The sequence below is a fragment of the Meleagris gallopavo genome, chromosome 5 (genome assembly GCF_905368555.1).
Source record: "Meleagris gallopavo chromosome 5, MGAL_WU_HG_1.1, whole genome shotgun sequence".
In the NCBI taxonomy this organism is placed as follows: domain Eukaryota; kingdom Metazoa; phylum Chordata; class Aves; order Galliformes; family Phasianidae; genus Meleagris; species Meleagris gallopavo.
Window position 1 is genome coordinate 36,209,460 of NC_139408.1, and position 17,591 is coordinate 36,227,050.

At 35.1% G+C, this 17,591-nt stretch overlaps 1 long non-coding RNA gene across 3 annotated transcripts in view; it reads right to left on the bottom strand.

Moving 5' to 3' along the window:
- The window catches only part of LOC146544314 (uncharacterized), a 40,279-nt gene extending 23,734 nt beyond the window's left edge, over nt 1-16,545 (bottom strand). For all 3 annotated transcript variants that reach the window (XR_014883640.1, XR_014883639.1, XR_014883638.1), the window contains exon 1: nt 16,445-16,545. This is a non-coding gene — a long non-coding RNA (uncharacterized LOC146544314). The remainder of the gene's footprint in view (nt 1-16,444) is intronic.
- Nucleotides 16,546-17,591: the final 1,046 nt, after the last annotated feature.

Here is a 17,591-nt window from a genome sequence, read left to right on the forward strand (position 1 = left end):
TGACACATCATGACTTCCATACTATATATCATGGTGGATGATGTAACCATTGATAAGACCCATACTAATGAGAACTACCACATGTAGTCATCACCTAATTCAAAATAATGTTGATTTAGTTTAATTTGCTGGTTTAACCACTCAGTACCATGACAACCACTCACGGAAATAAAACCCCCCAGGTTTTTCTGAAGTGGGTATGAGTATATTAATACAGTTTGTGTTTAAACTTTTTTCAGCATTAAATAGCAAATCTGGAAATAAAATCAGTTTACCATTAGAAATCACAAGAATCAAAGTTAATCCGGTTGCACACAGCTGGTTGATTCTGAACCAGTTTCTACCCATTTCAAACACACACAAAAAAAAACAAATATAAACAACTTCTCTATCTGAGATAAGCTTTCTGAATGCAAGTCAAAATGGGATCCTTCGAACAGTCATGCAAATCGTTAACTAAATACTGCTTTGACTCTACTCCTTCCTTCTCAGTTTGGTAAAACACCATTTGTAGTGTATGTAATTGCAGTTTATAGATGTGTAGATTGTAACTAAATAGATTAAAATGATTTTACAAATACTGTTGTGCACGTATTGATAACATTAAGAGATTGAGATTTCTCTTACTTGCCAGAAGAAATACAGTATGTTTTATAGTAAGCATTTTTAATGTTCAAAATTATATACATTATATACTAATTACCTTCTATATTAATATACTTTATATCATACCATAGTAAATTAACAGAATTAAATATGCATAAATGTTTACAGAATTGTTAAATTAAAACCTTTCCTGTTCTCCATTATGCATAATTTTCCACATGTATTAACAGTATTTACCGTCTTCAGCATTTGATGATTTCGCTAAAAGATATGATGCTGCACAAAGGGCAAAATAGCCACAGGCAAGTGGCTCATTCCCTTCTTTATATTACCATGTATATTAGATAACTGAAAGGGGAAAAAAAATCCAGAATTAAATGTAATTGTCATTATTTTTTCTGCTTTATTTTTGAATTTATTTTAGCTTAGGCATCTAGAAGCTATGAAACAAATTTCATTGCATCTTATCATGAACTTCTCAGACTCCAAAAAACACTTTAGCTATATTAAATATTTCTAATGTTTTTTTTTTTAAATCACCATTACAAAAGATAAGATTCTGTTTCAGAATTTCACTCATAGCTAGCATACTGCAATTGAAAGTATAACAAAATGACAGAACAGCAATGTCATAGACTACAGCAAGCAAGGACCTGCTTAGATGTGATAGCAGTAGGTGCAGAAATAAGAGAAAGGCATTGCTTACCTTCAGAAAGCCTTTAAGGTCCTCAAGTAGGTAGACATCTCCAGATGAGATTTTTTCTTTTCCCAGTGTAAACTTTACTGAGGAAGAGGGTATGTCCTAGTAAATTACATGCTTTGAGCTTCCTTTCAGAATGAAAAATTGCCAATTTTGATTCTACTCATTTTTTTATCTGAGACATTTAATGAGGACCATGAAGAATCACAGCATACTATAAACTTTGTGCAGTCTCCAGAAGAGAAGGAAAAATGCCAGGTTGTTAAGCATGCCAATATGCAAGTAATACCTTGGGTATGATGTACACTACTATGAACACCATGTGATTAGTGCCTGTATGCTGCCAAAGAAATCTGAAAATGCAGTTTTGTGATTTCTTCTTTTAAATTGGGTAATCCTATGGGAAAGAATTACTGGGATCTCTTCACATTTGAAAAAAAAAAAAAAACAAACCTTCAATTTTAGCCCTTCTATTTAGAAGAATAAATATTATTTTACTTAATGTAATACTTATGTATTTGATACAAAAATGTGCATAAGAAGAAAAAGCAGAAAACTGATAAAATTCAATACTAGAAATTTAAAAAAAAAAATCAGGTAAAGAAAATTCTTATGACTTTATAATTATTTTTAACAGGAAGAAAAATGAAAGTTCAGCAAATAACTCTTAAGATCTACCACCATTTTTGTATATGAGGAGCTATCATGTATGAACCATGGTAATAAAATATTTCTAACAGTAATATGTCTAGGTAACACGATCAGAGAGTATGAAATCTTTTCAGTTCAGCAGTCTAGAAGTCGCTAAATAAATGCTAATAACCAATATGTATATAATTCCTGTTCCCCTCCTACTTCATAGAGCAGAGGGGAGAAAAATCTATTGAAAAAGCTAAGATGGAGGTAAGTAGTTTAGCAGGGTTTTTTTTCTCTTCCTGCATAAATGTCTTCTGTCCATATAGATTCTTCCATGAATCATGCAGAATAAGAGCAGAAACAGATATGAGGAGAAAAATGTCATAGACAACATAAATGGGTTTTTATTCCATAGTTGCTCCTACTACAAAGGTTTTCTAACAGCCCCATTTCTTCTTCAGCCTGCCCTTTTTTGCTTGTGGGTAGTAGTCTTTGGGTCTTACTGGAGGAGACAACTCTGTGTCCAAAGCAGTGTAAATAGAAATAATTCAGAAAACAAAATTTAAGGAATTTTAGGCAATTAAATTTAAGTTAGGAGTGTGGGGACCAGGATAATGCCAAGAGGTCTGGCAGACTTGGCTTCAGCAGAAATGCCCGGAACCTAGAAGCCTAACCCAATTACAATAATCCTTTATACTTATAAGGTGCAGTTGAAAACAGGGCCCTTAGGGCTTTCATGCCCCATAATGAAAGTACTCTGTGGCTTTGGGGGACATTGTAAGCTGTTCTGATCTAGATTTTCTCTGCAGTAAACCTTGGGCAGACCTAGAGGAGGCTGGGAGAGGTGTACACTGCAAAGCACAGCACTTCATTTGAGACAGGAAGCCTTAGGTCTTCCCGTTGTATTGCAGAGTGAGTATAGCAAGATGACACTATCAGAAAAGTAAGGAAACCAGAAAAAAAAACAGGACAGATAAAGGGAAAGAAAGTGGAGAACAGGAGTAAGTTAGGAACAGGGTAGAAACAAACAGTTGGAGGATGGTGGAAGTAGTGGTGGTAGACAGTGAGGATAAGACAGTGAGGACAGCAAAAGGGGAATAATCTAGGGACATGAGAAAGAGCAATAGGTACAAAAACTGTGGAGAGAGGATAGGATCTTGGGGGATCAGAACTTCAGGTGATTGTACTACTAATAAACCTGTTACCTGTGAGATCGTGCAATGATATGTGAAATGTTTGGTATTCCAGTGTCAAAAACTTTATAATCAAAAATGTTAGGAAAAAAGCATTTTTTCTTTACATCCACACTTTAAAGAGTTGAAAAAAGATCATATACTGAAACATTCAAAATTAGAATTACCAGAATTGACTGCTTATTAATTAATAAGAGCATAATGGTACACTGTAATTCTGTCATTCTGTGAGCTTTCTCAGTACGACCTTAACCTTACTACAGTGTACTTTGGGGCTAGTCTGAGGATGAATCTGTGCTGTGTTCTTCAGAGTAGGACAACTTCAATATCCCATTGTCATTATTTGCTGAAAACAGAGAGGAAGGGAAAGGCAGGAAGGGACATAGTATGACTGGATGACTAAGACAACAGAATGTTTCTCTTGCAAATTGTCCAGTATCCTAAATTCTTTCCTGGATATCGTGATGCTGAAAAGTCACAAAATACCATTTTCATAAAAGGACATTATTTTTATATTGTCACTTTCCATATATCATGATTGGGCTTCAGTGTGGTACTGAATTCTGGCCTCCGTGTCTTAGAGACTTTGCAGGCTCCACTATGAAAATGAAGTGCTTTGAGTGTTCAAGGTCCAGCAAACTTAAGCCCTCCCTAAGATGGAGAAAACGTAGATGAAGAAATTAGTAATTCTGTATTCAGGTAAAGATTAAATAGGGGATAGGATAGGCAGCAGGCAGTGTGGATACTGAGAAACACTGAGCAGTAACCCACTGCATAAATACCAATCACTTTATACTTTGAATGAGGCAAGCTGACATAGGGAAAAATCTGAGAGTTCTATTTGTAACTTGAGTTACAGTGTTTTGATAGCAATGTTGATTTAAAGACAGCAATGTAAGGCAAGCTGTGTGATGAAAGAGGGAAACTTTTATTAGCTCAGGCTAATGTCTTTAAAACTAACTGATTTTTCTTTGTGTACACAGCTCTTTCTTTAGGTATGAAACAGAGAGAGAACTTTCCAAAACACCCACAGATTCTACAGGATGAAACCTATACAAAATGTATTAAATGAGGCTTGCATAACAAGTGCAGTGAGGTTTTCCTTAACTTTTGGTGGCTTGTCCTTGCATTCCTTGCATTCTTTTGTTTCAGTTTGTTCATACAACATTAATAGATGGGCTCTTTCTTCTTCCTTGATACCTGGAGTAAAATCCAGCACTTCACCACCTCACCAAAGTTCATCAAATTTCTTCCTTACCCACGCTGCAACTGTGTGATTCTTTTAATTTGCATTCCATACCTCCAAAAACACTGTATATTCTGAACTCACTTCTGTTGATCCTCTTCACAAAGGTAAAAGTGACAACTTCAGTGAAAGAAGTATTGCAGAGAGCTGCTTACAAGCACTGAGCAGAACAATGCAATGCGTAAGTAGTTGAACCTTGAAGGGAACCTCTATTGAAGTAAAACAAAATAAGAGAAGCTAATTCAATTAACAAATGATTCTTGCTGCTTGAACAAACTTCACTGAATTTTTAGAAAGCAAAACAAAACAGAAACTACAATAGCCAATGAGTGTACTGGCAAAATAGGTACATGTTAACACCTTAAGTTTGCTTTAGATCACACTAGACTTTGCAGCTTACTGGTGGCTTTTCTTCTGGCTTCCTCTCATCTTCTGTATTTTCTTCCTCAGATGAAAATGACCTAATATGTCCAAGCTTCTGTAAGTATTTTCACATCACCCTGTTATCCTGTGTATGTCAAGTACCCTCCTGTGTAATCTTTTCTCCAGAACTGCTGCCCTTGAGTAATATACAGATGTATCCATATTATTTCATTCCTATTACTATCTCATATTTCAGTGAAAACATTCATTAAACTGAGCTGTGCTGGCCACAAGTAGGAATATGCTATTAAACGGACTGGGGAAAGGCAGACTTTAAACATCTCACAAATTTATCTAGTTCTGCAGAAGCTCTCCTACCCAGAACAAAGCAACCTGAACACCAACACCACTGATTTAATTGTACTACAACAGCAAAACATTTTTTGCTATAGAAGCCTTAGTATAAGGCAGTCAGTCAACCATTTTGGTCCCTTTGGGAAGCAGTGAGAAGAAAATGAGTCCAACCTCAAATCACTAGGTGTAATCATTTTCACTGTCACTGTAAATATATATAAATATATATGCATTAAATCTAGTTAGTGTAATTTGGTCTGATTTTGCAAAGGTTATTAAGATGGAAAACAACCAAACAAAATTATCAAGGAAATTTTTTTCTGTAAAAAAGGTGGTTTCATCCTTTTTAGAACAACCACTGCTGTAGGAAAAAAAAAAAAAAAGAAAGAAAGAAAGAAAAGAAAAAACAGTTTCCTTTAATTTAGCAATAAAATGATTTTACTTAGCTCATGTCAAAGTTTGTCGTGTGACTTTAAAGCATCTGCTAACTTTAACAGTATAAATGAAATCATCACTGAATATGGCCTCACAAAGCAAATGTGGTTTTTTTAATGTTTAAACCATTCTTGTCTATACCCCCTTGTCATTAACTGGTAAATCAGTAATTTATTTCCTATTAGAATTTATATAGTTTGCAGCAATTAAGAAGAAAAGCATAATTGCTGACAAACCCAGGGCACTATTTAAATCACTTCCTTGTTGACAACATATTTCTCCTTCCTAAAACTGAATGTCACTGAAATCTGATTTGTACAGAACCCTTGTGGACTCATCATTCAAATGTACTGCACCTGTCACCTGTGTGCTAGCATTCTGCTAAGGATCAATTTACATAACCTCATTTAATGGTTCATAAATCATACCCATTAAGCCCAGCTAACAGGAACCAAGGGTTCTAATTTATGCTGCCTTTCATAGCAGAAAATTGGGAGGCTGGAGCCTGTGGATAAAGAACCCAGGTCTTGCCTTTGATTGTTGATTGTGATGGTAAATGTATGGATGATGAGAACAGATTTTCACTTTATTGATTTCCTGCCAAAGCACAGCATGCTTTATTGTGAAAGGGGGCCTTTTGGCAGCAGTGCTAAAAGTGGCAGTTGTTTAGGAGCCCTTTGCCAAGATGACATCTAAGACAATACTGAGTGGTAAATACTAAAATAATATCAAGCCAAAATGTTAATTTTTAAAAAGAAACCTCCCCAAAGGTTCATAAAATCAGTGATGTCTTCTACCCAAAGTACTTCACTAATAAGCGTGAAGCCAGGTGATTACTGTGGGGTACTAATATTGCTCTGTCTTTTTTTTTTAAATGTATTTTTCTTAAATTCTTTATTATAAATTATTCATGGTATTCCAGTCAAAGTAATGCAGATGTTTGAAACCCGCTGTACAGTGACAGTTCAGGCAGAGTTGTGGGCAGGGCCTGCTTTGGGCTTTGTACTCTGATCCTCTCTTTGATTAAATACCTGGAAATAGCTTTTTCTGTCATTTGATTTTCAATTTTTAAGTTCTATTATTTAGTAGGTGGCTGCATGCCGTAGTGAGAGCATTGCCAAATGGAATATGCATATGCATAAAGCAATCTTCCCATGTGAGTTTAGGCAGAGACCAAAAATAGTCTCAATATTACTTTCTAGAATGAAATAGACTGTGTTGGTTTGTTCCCTTCACCTCACTCTAAATGGCAGCCATTCATTTCAATTTGCTTTATAATTTTCTGTGTAAAAGTAGAAATTATGCTTTTCTTCATCTTCACTTAGCATAGGCTTATTTTCAAGGACTGGGAATTTTATCACTAATCCTGGAAACAGACAAATTCCTTTGTCAGAATGAGCCCATAGCTGGTATCCTCTGCCAGCCCTGATACCAGTTTGATAAGATTCACAGTGTCAGGGGGTTTTCTTCTTTTTTAGCCTCATTTTAGGAATCAAGAGCTTTGAAAGATGGTGGCCATACTCTAGTGAAATACTGAGCTAGTTAACAGTCTTTTCGATTAAATGATCTTGCTCAGAGAGAAAGAAAAAGCCATTTTTTGGAGCATTAGATGAGGTCCTGAGACTCTTCCTACTGTAGTCTACCACAGACTCTGTGATTTTGGGGACTCACTGGACGTGAACTCACAGAATGCACTTTTTATTTTCAGTGTATTCTAAAATGAAATACAAAAATAGCCAGGATTGGAGTTACTGGAATGCTACTATTCACCTTCTGGTCCAATTTGTGCTGATCTCTTAACTGAGCTGAAGAATTGCGTACTGTTTTTTAATGTGCTTCTGACATCTGATTACCATCCATCACAGCTCTCAGGACACTGTGAGATCTCCACACTCAGAACAGCTTAGAGTGTTCTGGACTTGGAGATGGACTTTCTAAGACTTCATGAAGTGACACGAATAAAAATACCCCATAGTGTATCAATATCCTTTACTGACTCCTCCATTTTATAAAAGCCACTGTGTTTTATTCTGCCAGTGTTTGTGCAGACTCTAATGTCTGCTGTATGTCATCTATATCATAAAGATCTAGAAGTAACAAATATGGAAACACTTTGTGGATCTTGTTAAGTCCTACTTGGTAAATTACTATTACCAAGTACTTTACTTCTATCAAGACTGATATACTGTATACCCCAGTGCTTAGACAAACAGAAAACTCTAAAATTTGGTGGAATTTAGACTTTTAGGATTTTCATGGGAAAAAAAGCATTTTGAGGATTTAAATCCTAGATTTTGAGGGAATCATAGAATTGTTTGAGTTGGAAGGGACCTTTGGAGAGCTAGATCTTCTGACTCTGAGAGTAAGTTTTGCTGAATCTTGCTGGGACCAATTTTGCATGTCACTACCACAAGCTCCCTGTGTTATCCCCCGCCTGCAGGTTCCTAATCCTATAACAGAACTTACAAAAGAAGTATGTGGTGACATCTCAACCATTTTAGCTCACAACTCTGTATGTTAACTTCAGGGTTGTTGAACTTTGCACTGAGAGACTGGAATATGAAGTGCAGTAGCTGGGGAACGAACACGCATTTGATTCAAACCTCTCCCTTCCTGCAGTGGTAACAGCAGGCAAAAGTGAAGAGAGAACAGATGGGACAAGCAGTGCCTTACACTACTCTAGTTGCTTATTTTGTGTGCAGAAGTGGATCCCTCAGACTCTGTCTCACTGTCCTTCTGCAAAATAGGAAGATAATGAAATAAGAACTAGATACATTTAAAAGGATATGAGCAATTAAGTCCACATTAATATCTTAGACTTCATCTTTCAAGAGCAGCAATTATTTGAGGGTTTTTTAGCAGTATTGAAGTCTGAATGCTAATTGCTTAGTGGATTGGAGTCCTACATTAGTTTCTTTGTCTCCCAAACTCTAATAACATTTTTTAGAGATGGAAACTGTTGCATCTCTTCCTGTTATTCTAATGCACCTGAGTCCTGAGCTCAAGCATCCCTGCTGTTCAAGTCCTTGGCCTTCACTTAAACAGAAACCAACAATCCCACTGAAGAGAGAGAAAGAAAGAGAAAGCTTTGTAATCTCAGCCTACATGCTAGTAGGTTCATAATAGTAGGTTCATGTCACTGTACACATTTTCATTTGTTACATAAATAATATTTCATCTCAGGATTCCAGAGGTGAAAGGTTTTAAAGTCCAGCTTAGCTCTACTAAGAATATTATTTAAAAAAAAAAAAAAAAAACCACCTCTGCTAGAATTCTGCTATTCAATTGCAAGGTCCTATTAATCAGAAAATAAACAAGTACAAAATCTTGGCCTGTAAAATATTGTTCTTATTATTTTTATTAGAATTATTTATTTTTCAGAGGCAGAAGTGAATTGAAGCTGAAGTGAAAGCAATGTGAAAGTAGTGAAAGCATCTCTGCAGGTGCTGGGGGATATCACTGGCAAATCTAACTGATATATTTTAAAGTGTAACCTTACACCAGTTTCTGTGCCTTCCTGACAAGGGTTACTGCTGGTGTAATAATGAGAGCAGCAGAAAAGTTCTTGTGCTTACATTTGAAGTTTAGTGTCTGAAATGCTGTCTGTTTCCTGCTCTTTGGAAAAGATAAGCCCAAAGAGCAATAACTCCTTGGAAGATGAGGCTGTCATAGACATGACATTTGGAACCTTTAACTACTGTGATCACTGTATTTATATGAAATGACAATTATTTAAACAAGGACTAAAGCAGATCAACACCCATCCTAATCTTTGGAAAACACTTCTTCCCAGATGTTGTGGCTTCAAAGCTTCTGCATACAGTGAATGCTTTGTGGATAATCCACTGATACAACTGGACCAGATCCACCACTTACATCATCTTCACTCAAATCAACAGGACTCCCATGGCTTGCAATGGATTATGATCTCCAGGAGCTAGAGTGAAGACGATGAGGGAGATTGTGGCCATCATTTAAGTCAATCATATTTTTGCTTTTGGCTTCAAGGCAGGCAAGATTTCGCCTTATAGTGTTCACACGTAACGTCATCATCTCTAGCAGATACACTCCACGTATGTAAGACTACCTAAAGGAGAGTGACATATACGTAGTCTCAACAGCTGAAGTAATCAGTACTGCTGGACCTACCCATGTGTATGTAGACCTATGCTAGTCTGTTTATATCAAACTATTCAAATTGTATGAAGAGAGAGTGAATTTACTACAGCCATCCAATATTATTATTTCAAGTTATTGTATCTCTTACTTATTCTTTTCCTTGTTCCCAAACATAGGCCTGAGTCTTATGAGTATTTCACACAGACCAGGGTCCAGTACTGATGTATGTGAGGATAATAAAGAAAAATATTAAAGTGGGGATGACCACTGAATGAGAAAGAGCAAACTGGGAATACAGGCAGGTGTTGAAGATTTCTAGGGCTCCAAGAGAGTTATAGTCACGCCTTAAGTTTAGACAACCAACACAGCTGCTGATCCATTTTTCTATTGGATCTCACCACTCTCCAAAGCAAAAATGCCCAATATGTTCATAAATGAGATTGAAAATGTTCAAATTCAGAGTCAGGCACATTTTAGATAACTGAAAATATGAAGAGTTTGATCTAATAACTTTTTCTTTTTTTTTCCAGTGGATGGAAGCTGCTGTTGGCATTTGCCAGCATCATCAGTGAGAAATTGATCTTTGTCAGCAGAAAACAGGTGTAAATTAATTGAAATGGATGGATTATCCAAGTATAAAACTATTGTAAATTGAATAAGGCAGCTCTATAAAGAGAAGGCACTATGTATTTAAAATGAGGTGAAAAACACTGCATTTAACATTTGTTCATGTTTTTATATAGAGATTAAATAAAACAGATTATGCAACATTTTTAAGTCAAGTTGTGAACTTGTACAATATTTGCACAATACAAATTGTAGAAGTGCAATATTTGATCCAGATCTAACATAAACTTACTTTGACTAAATTTTCTGTATACAAATATGATCACACTCAATTTTTCTGTCTCTCTAGGTCATGGTAATTGCAAAGCTATTGTTCAGTAAACCCTTTCAGCCATAGCCCTGTTGATACACTTCTCCACTCCTTATTGAGGTTCACCCCAAGATTACTCTCATAAGAACTGGAGAAAACTCAGCTGAAATGCAAAATTCCAGGAAAACACAGACATACTAGAGGACAAGATGTTTGTGCTCTAGTCTTTCAGCTTTTCCATTCCACAAGAAAATGCTGGATGGCTTGCTGAAAATGGGTTAAAGAATTTCTCTGCAGCCCTTTTTAAACATTGCAATGAAAATAATCCTAGAATATGCCAATACTCATTCAATGTTATTACTTAAGTGGGGGAAAAAATGACTCTTTGAGGTCATAAGAAGGCAAACAAGGTCAAAAAGGATTGTGGAATTGCTCTGTCCATCTATCTGCTAGTCCCCAGTGCCTTTACTAATTATTCAATAAGTAGTCTAATTTTAAAGAAATGATACAGAAATATTGGAGTTATTAAAAAGAGATCTTTCAGATTCAAGCTGAGTAGTAAATACATGAAAGCAGACAACTAAGTAGGAGTGTGAAATTAAAGCACCCTCATTGCCCATAAGGCTGAGATATGAAGTCAGCCATGTGACAAGACATCGAGGGTAGTAGAAGAGAGAGACCTTAGAACCTGGTTTGATAATTCTGGTGTTCACAGAGCTATTTCTTTTTCTGAGACTTTTATGTTCAAATCTAATTAGTCCAAGTGTGTTGTTTTTTTTTTTCCTATTATTTTACGTCCCCATTTGGAAATTTTTCTAGATTCCCAATTATAGAGTCTAAACAAGTACATTTCTGAACAAATTTATTGGTACGATTAATGAACTTCACACTTATAGATTTAGTATATCAAGTCCATTCCAATAAAATAAGATTTCTTTCATTCCTTAATGTGAAAGACGCAGGATAGATTAATTTCAAAAGCCACTAAATTAATCTCTTCCTTTAGAAATAATTTGAATAGATCTGAGATACCTAGGAGGGTTGTCTTGTCATAATAAGCACAGGTTGGATGCATAAGGTCTTGTGTCAACTACATGTTAAAATAATTTCACTTGTTAAACATGTCTACATCTGTAAACATAAATTGTATGGAGTATAGTTAGATACTCTTTATCAGTCCATCTGTTCAACTGATACTGCTGAGTTTTACATGTGATTAGTTGTTTAAATAAATCAAATGCCCAGTCTTGTAAGAAAATGAGTGTTTGTTGTTCCTGTTTACTTCAGTATTGTTTAGAAATAGAAATGTCTTTAAGGACAGTTCTAATAATATGGTTAAAAAGTCTATACTTAATCACTGCTCCCTTCTTCCCTAAATAGAAGGAAAAGAAAGAGAAAAGACAAAGCTGACTGAATACTGTTGGTGGTTTTACCATGGATATCATATCTTCAGACTGACTTGTAACATTCTGAATGTGGCCTACAATACTGATCGTAGTACATGTCAGCGATGGAGCTTCATCTATATATATTTAAATTTCTTTGTATATTTCCTTAGTTAAAATTGGTTTGTATAATGGGTGTGGGGGGTTATGTGTTCATACTGTTGTGATTTTTTTTTTTTTTTTTTTTTTTGGTAACAATTTTACAAATTACAAAATTTAGTTTTACAGATTCAGATAATTCAGTTGCTGAAATGCAGAAAAACCTCGGACTGTCATGGGTCCTATCCATTCATAGTGGAACTGCAGGAGACAACAGAATTACACCAGCAATGAATTTTTCTCATTGAGTTTCTTCCACTTAAATTTAATCAACCCTTTGTGAACCTCATTCATTTCAATGGCATTTTATGAAACAACTCAATGTGATACAGTTCTATTGTTGAAATTGCATTGATTCCTCTGGAGATGCAGAGGATATCAACATAAGTCTGTAAGACCTAATCTCCTTTTAGGTTACTAAAATAATTGCATTTCTATTTAATGCCTTTAGCCTTTTAGGTAATAAAGTCTCTAAATTAATTTGTATGTTAAATCTAGAGTTAAATTACATGAGTTCAGTGTTGTGTCATTGCTTTCTATTTGCACCAGTGTCACTGAGTCCTGAACCAAAGCTTTTATTTTCCAGCTATGAAAGATTGTATTTATGAAACAAAATGTATTTATCTAGATTCTAAATCATTATTACACAGATTTCTGACAAATTATTTTGAAATGTTGATGAATTAAGGGTATTTACTTGTTTGGATACATTTTTCATGTAAATTGTGAACATTGAAAAAATAATACATACCGATTTAGAGGCAAAATATTATGCTCTTAAAGACATTAATATTTTCATACTTAAATTTTGCTAGTAATAGAAGCTCAGCAATAATATTTTAAACATATCACTATAATTATCAGCCCTCAGTGTTGGACAGAAATCCTTTTATAATTGATGACTTCTAAGACAGAAAGAAGTATTCTTCAGTTCTTCATGCCAACACCCAAATCCATACACTGCCTATTTCATGGTTATCTTGTTACAACCATGTGTTTAAAGAAGCCCTCCACTCCAGGTCAGTGGTTAAATATGTCTTCAAAATGAAGACATTGGTCAGGTTACTTCTGCTCACTTTGAATTCCTTTGTCTTCTTCCTTCATTTCCATGCTTGAGCAAAAAGTTAGCATTGGAAAAATGTGGTTTCCTCTAAGGAAGATGTGGTTTTCCCTTAAGCGTGGTTCATCTTTGTGACCTAACTCCTGGAAAGGCTTATAGCTGAGGATCAGAAACCAAGGGAAATGTTTTCTCTTGCCCACTAACTGAATCCAACAGGCGAGCCAGGAAAGTGCCACTTTACATTCTGCTCTTTGGGAGCAAAGGGAGATGCCCAGCCAGCTGGCTTATTCCTGAAATACTCTTGTGAATTTGAAAAGCCTATGTGCCACAACAGGGCTGAAAGCTTAGCAAAGAGAAGGTGAACCTTGAATTAGCTCTCCAAGAACCCCCAAGGGTCTGGGTTACTTGTTGCTGTTTGTTGAAGAGAAGGGTCCAAATACTGCAACCACAAGCATACATAATTTTCAGAGTGTGAATATACTCACTGATTTAATGGGACTATTAAAATTCAAAAGGAAAGTATTCACAACCATTTGTATAATCTGTGGCCTGAAAGTGAACCAAATGCCTTTTTCCCAGTAGCTTAAACTCCCCCTTGAACTGGTCTTAAAGACTCATGTGTCATCTTGCCAATGCTAAGGTAGAATCTAAATCTGTGAAAAATAAACAGAAAGTGCACAATTTCATGTCTTTTTGTTCTTCTATGACATTTTATTTTATTTTCATTGTGTTGAGGGTTGACTTTGTGTGTATATCTCAAAAACTGGCCAGCACTAGCAAGCTTTCTAAAATATTTATATGCAATGTTCACTATATTTTCTTCTTCCCAGATATACTTTCTAAAACTTATTTGCATTATGACAATAATAAAATAAATACTATGTTCCTCCGCAACTGTAGAACAGATAACAAACCTCATCTTCTTGTAGTGAGCAACAGTGTACTTTCTAGCAACCGCCAAACGCTATGAAAATGGTTTCATTTCCTTCCAGAATTTGCCAAAAACAGATGATGACTGAAACTGGTAATGACTATTTTCTATTCTCTATCTCTAAGTAATTGACCATTAATTATAATATCAATAGGCTGTGGATAAGTAAAGCAGACACATGTTAGGGCTACATTTCATTTGTAACTGTTTTGTATATATCATAAATCTCTAATATTGGGCTATTGTCACACATGATGAATTATTGTAAGCATGTCAGCACATAGTGGAAGTCAAGTACATTCAAATACTACTCAGTCAGAATTGAATTTGGCATGATAGTCTCATAAAAGGGGACTCAATTGAGAGTTTCCACTTGCCTGCTCTAAACTTGTCACTTGTAGGTGCTAAAGAGCTTGTTGTGTTGGTTTAATTAGTCAACAAATCGGTCCTTACTTGATTGCGTGGTCGTATCACATATGTTAACACTTCACTGTTTGATGGAGATATTAACAAGTGACAAGAGTCTCTTGGTCTATGGACTTTAAAGAAGAGAAGCTCTTCTATATTATTTCATTTGGTCCTGCCAATATTTATTAGATCATGCAGGCTGCAGGCTGCCAGCAAGAGAAAGACAACACAAACATTTTTCAGGGTTATGCTCATCTGTATCCCAAAGAAGGGTCACTAAACAATCGATGGTAGAAGAATATAAGTAAGATGAGTGTTTTCTACCACAGCTTAGAAATTCATTATTTGATACAGTTTGCTGCAGACCTCCTTGGAGCTTTTTTCACTTAAAGATAATTTATGACAAGAACAGAGAGGTTCTTGAAAATGCTATAGCAACTGGAGCTGAATGATGCCACTCTGGCACTAGATGCATAGTCACCAGAGGCCAGTAAAAAGGAAGTTTGCATTTGTATGAAGAACTGTATTAGTTAAGCATTCATCAGTGTTGTATAAAATATTCATATTACTTGTTGGTGGAAGATTAAACAAAAAAACTTCAATAATTAAAATGGCTTATTCCCAGGAGCGGGGGGTAGGGAAAAAGTTGGTCCTCTGCAAGTTTGCAAAAGGGCTTGTCTATTCAGTTTTTGTATAGCAGCAAACAAAAGAGGAGTGCATACTTTATAGGCTCCACTTGTTTGACCACCATTCTGTTATAGCTTTTATCTGTGCTTTACCAGTAATCAAGCCTTTCAAGAATGTGTTGCAATAAAGAGAAATATAGAAAATCTCCTTGATACTTTTTGGTGAGTCTCTTCTTAGAAAATGCCATTGAAAACTGTTTGGTAGGTGTTGTATGTGCTGTTATTCATAAATATAGATTGGCTGGTCATGGCAATATGTGAAGAATTATAATGGGAAAGGATCGCTTTAAGTTTACTATTTTAATAGTATTATAATTAAGTTTTATTTCTTTTTTTGTTGAAAAGCAAGAGGACAATTTGAATAATTCCATTAAGAGGAAAACAATCACTCACATACATAAAATCTCATTGCTGCTATCCTCAAAAATGTTACTGCCTCCTCATATCTTAATTTTCACTGGTCAGTCTGAACTTTTCCTTCTTTTTAATGCATAAAGTGACCTTTGAAAGTCAGGATATGTTATAAGACAGATGTCTTAAATCACCCTGAATTCTTCACAAGGTCTTTTCATATTCATCACAGGTAAAAGAAAATTCACAAAACTAAGCTAAAGCATTTGTAGTAAACTTACTCATTAGTAATCAGTGATAGAAAAAATTTTTCAAAGCAGAGGCAGTAAAATTACTTGTACGAAATTCTCTGTGCACAATTTGGCAAAAAAAGAAAAATTGTATGTTAAATGCATTTAAAAGCTTGAACATATGCTTAAAAACTGAATTTTGTAAAAAAAAAAAAAAGAAAATATTAATCTTGTCAATAGTAAACATGCATAAATATTGGAAATTCAAATGCACACGTTTAGGCTTAGAAAGTTGTTTTTCTGCCATCTTTTTAGTTGTGTCAAAGTCTGTCATACAGATCATTTTTTCACACACTTATATGTAGGTGCACACAATTCTGTGAAGACAGTTGGTTTTCTTTTACTAACAGCAGTATAAAATATAGTAGCTGTGCTAAAATGATTTTTATTTATGTGACAAGAGCGTTGCCAAATATTTTTAGCTATTGTTCTAAGATGTAATCTGTATTAGTGTGAATTGTTTGAATTAGTCTGAAAGTATTGTTCACTTCTTATTCAAGTATCTGGATTTAATTGTCTTACATAGTTATAATTCTGATGGAAATAAAGATAAAGATGTAAAGGGGAATAAAGGGAGCAGATACTCTGAAACATCACAGACACAGAACAGAATATAGTTCTCGCTTTTATCTTAGTAATACTTACCTTTTTGTATAGTGAGATATTTTAGTGGGTTGCAGGCATATTCTGCACACTTGGAAGTATGCATCATGAATTTTCAGAGTTTTCAAATGATCCTTGCCCTGAAAAAGAAACCATATTTTTGGGATATGTTCAAATATTAATTTTTTTTGCTAATACCCAGAGTATCTTAGAGAGTCTGTAGTTGTGCCAATCCTTCAGATTGCTGGGGAGCATCTGTGAATTGCTAATACCCTTAATTTCTATTGATTGCAGTGAACAAGGGAAAATGAAAAATAAAATGTACCAGAGACTTCAGGATGCATTTGAAGCCTTACCAAAGTAAGAGTTTGCTATGTCCTAAAGTAGTGACTATTCTGGATTTATTATGAGCTAATTTTCTTCAGTGTTTCTGAAAATACCTCCATCCATGTTCCTGGCTCAGTATTTTATGTTTATCTTGTTAATTTCAAATATATGTATTTTATTCTAAAACACTGTTTTATACTAATCACTGACCAATATGTTCTCTTTCTCTGTTCCTGTCATTTTATTATAATTACTATTATTCAGCTCTGCATAATACATTGATTTTGCCTCAGGATGAACTTTTGGTTGTGTGGATAAAGCTAATACATCAGTCCAGAGAAGCAAATACACCAGCTTATGAGTAGGGAAAGCTGCTCTCATATTAGTCTAAAACCCAGCTGACTACACAATGCTGAAGTGTAGAGAAAGTGGGTGTCATTTTTTTATGGTTTTTGTTATCAGTATTCCACATCATAGTATCACATACTGTACTGGGAGTTAAAGAGTTAATGCTCCAGTTCCATGGATCATGGATAGTTCTGGGTACCTGGTTCTCAGAAGAAGAACTACGTATTACATACCCCAGAGGACTTTGCATTGTTCTGTTTCCATTTTCTGTTCAGAGGGAAAAATAAAACTGTTTGCATATATGAGCCTCCCCTTCTTTTCCCTTCTGCTTGTTCTGACTAGACATCTTGCCTTACCATTAGAGTAAGGCTTTGAGCTTTTGAACACTCTCTCATTTTGTTTGTTTTATTAGCTCCAATTCAAACTATATTGTATTATATGTGTTATATTGCATTCCAATATCTTATTTAGTAAATCAGCTTGTTTCTCCTCAGATTATTGCCACTGTTTTGTT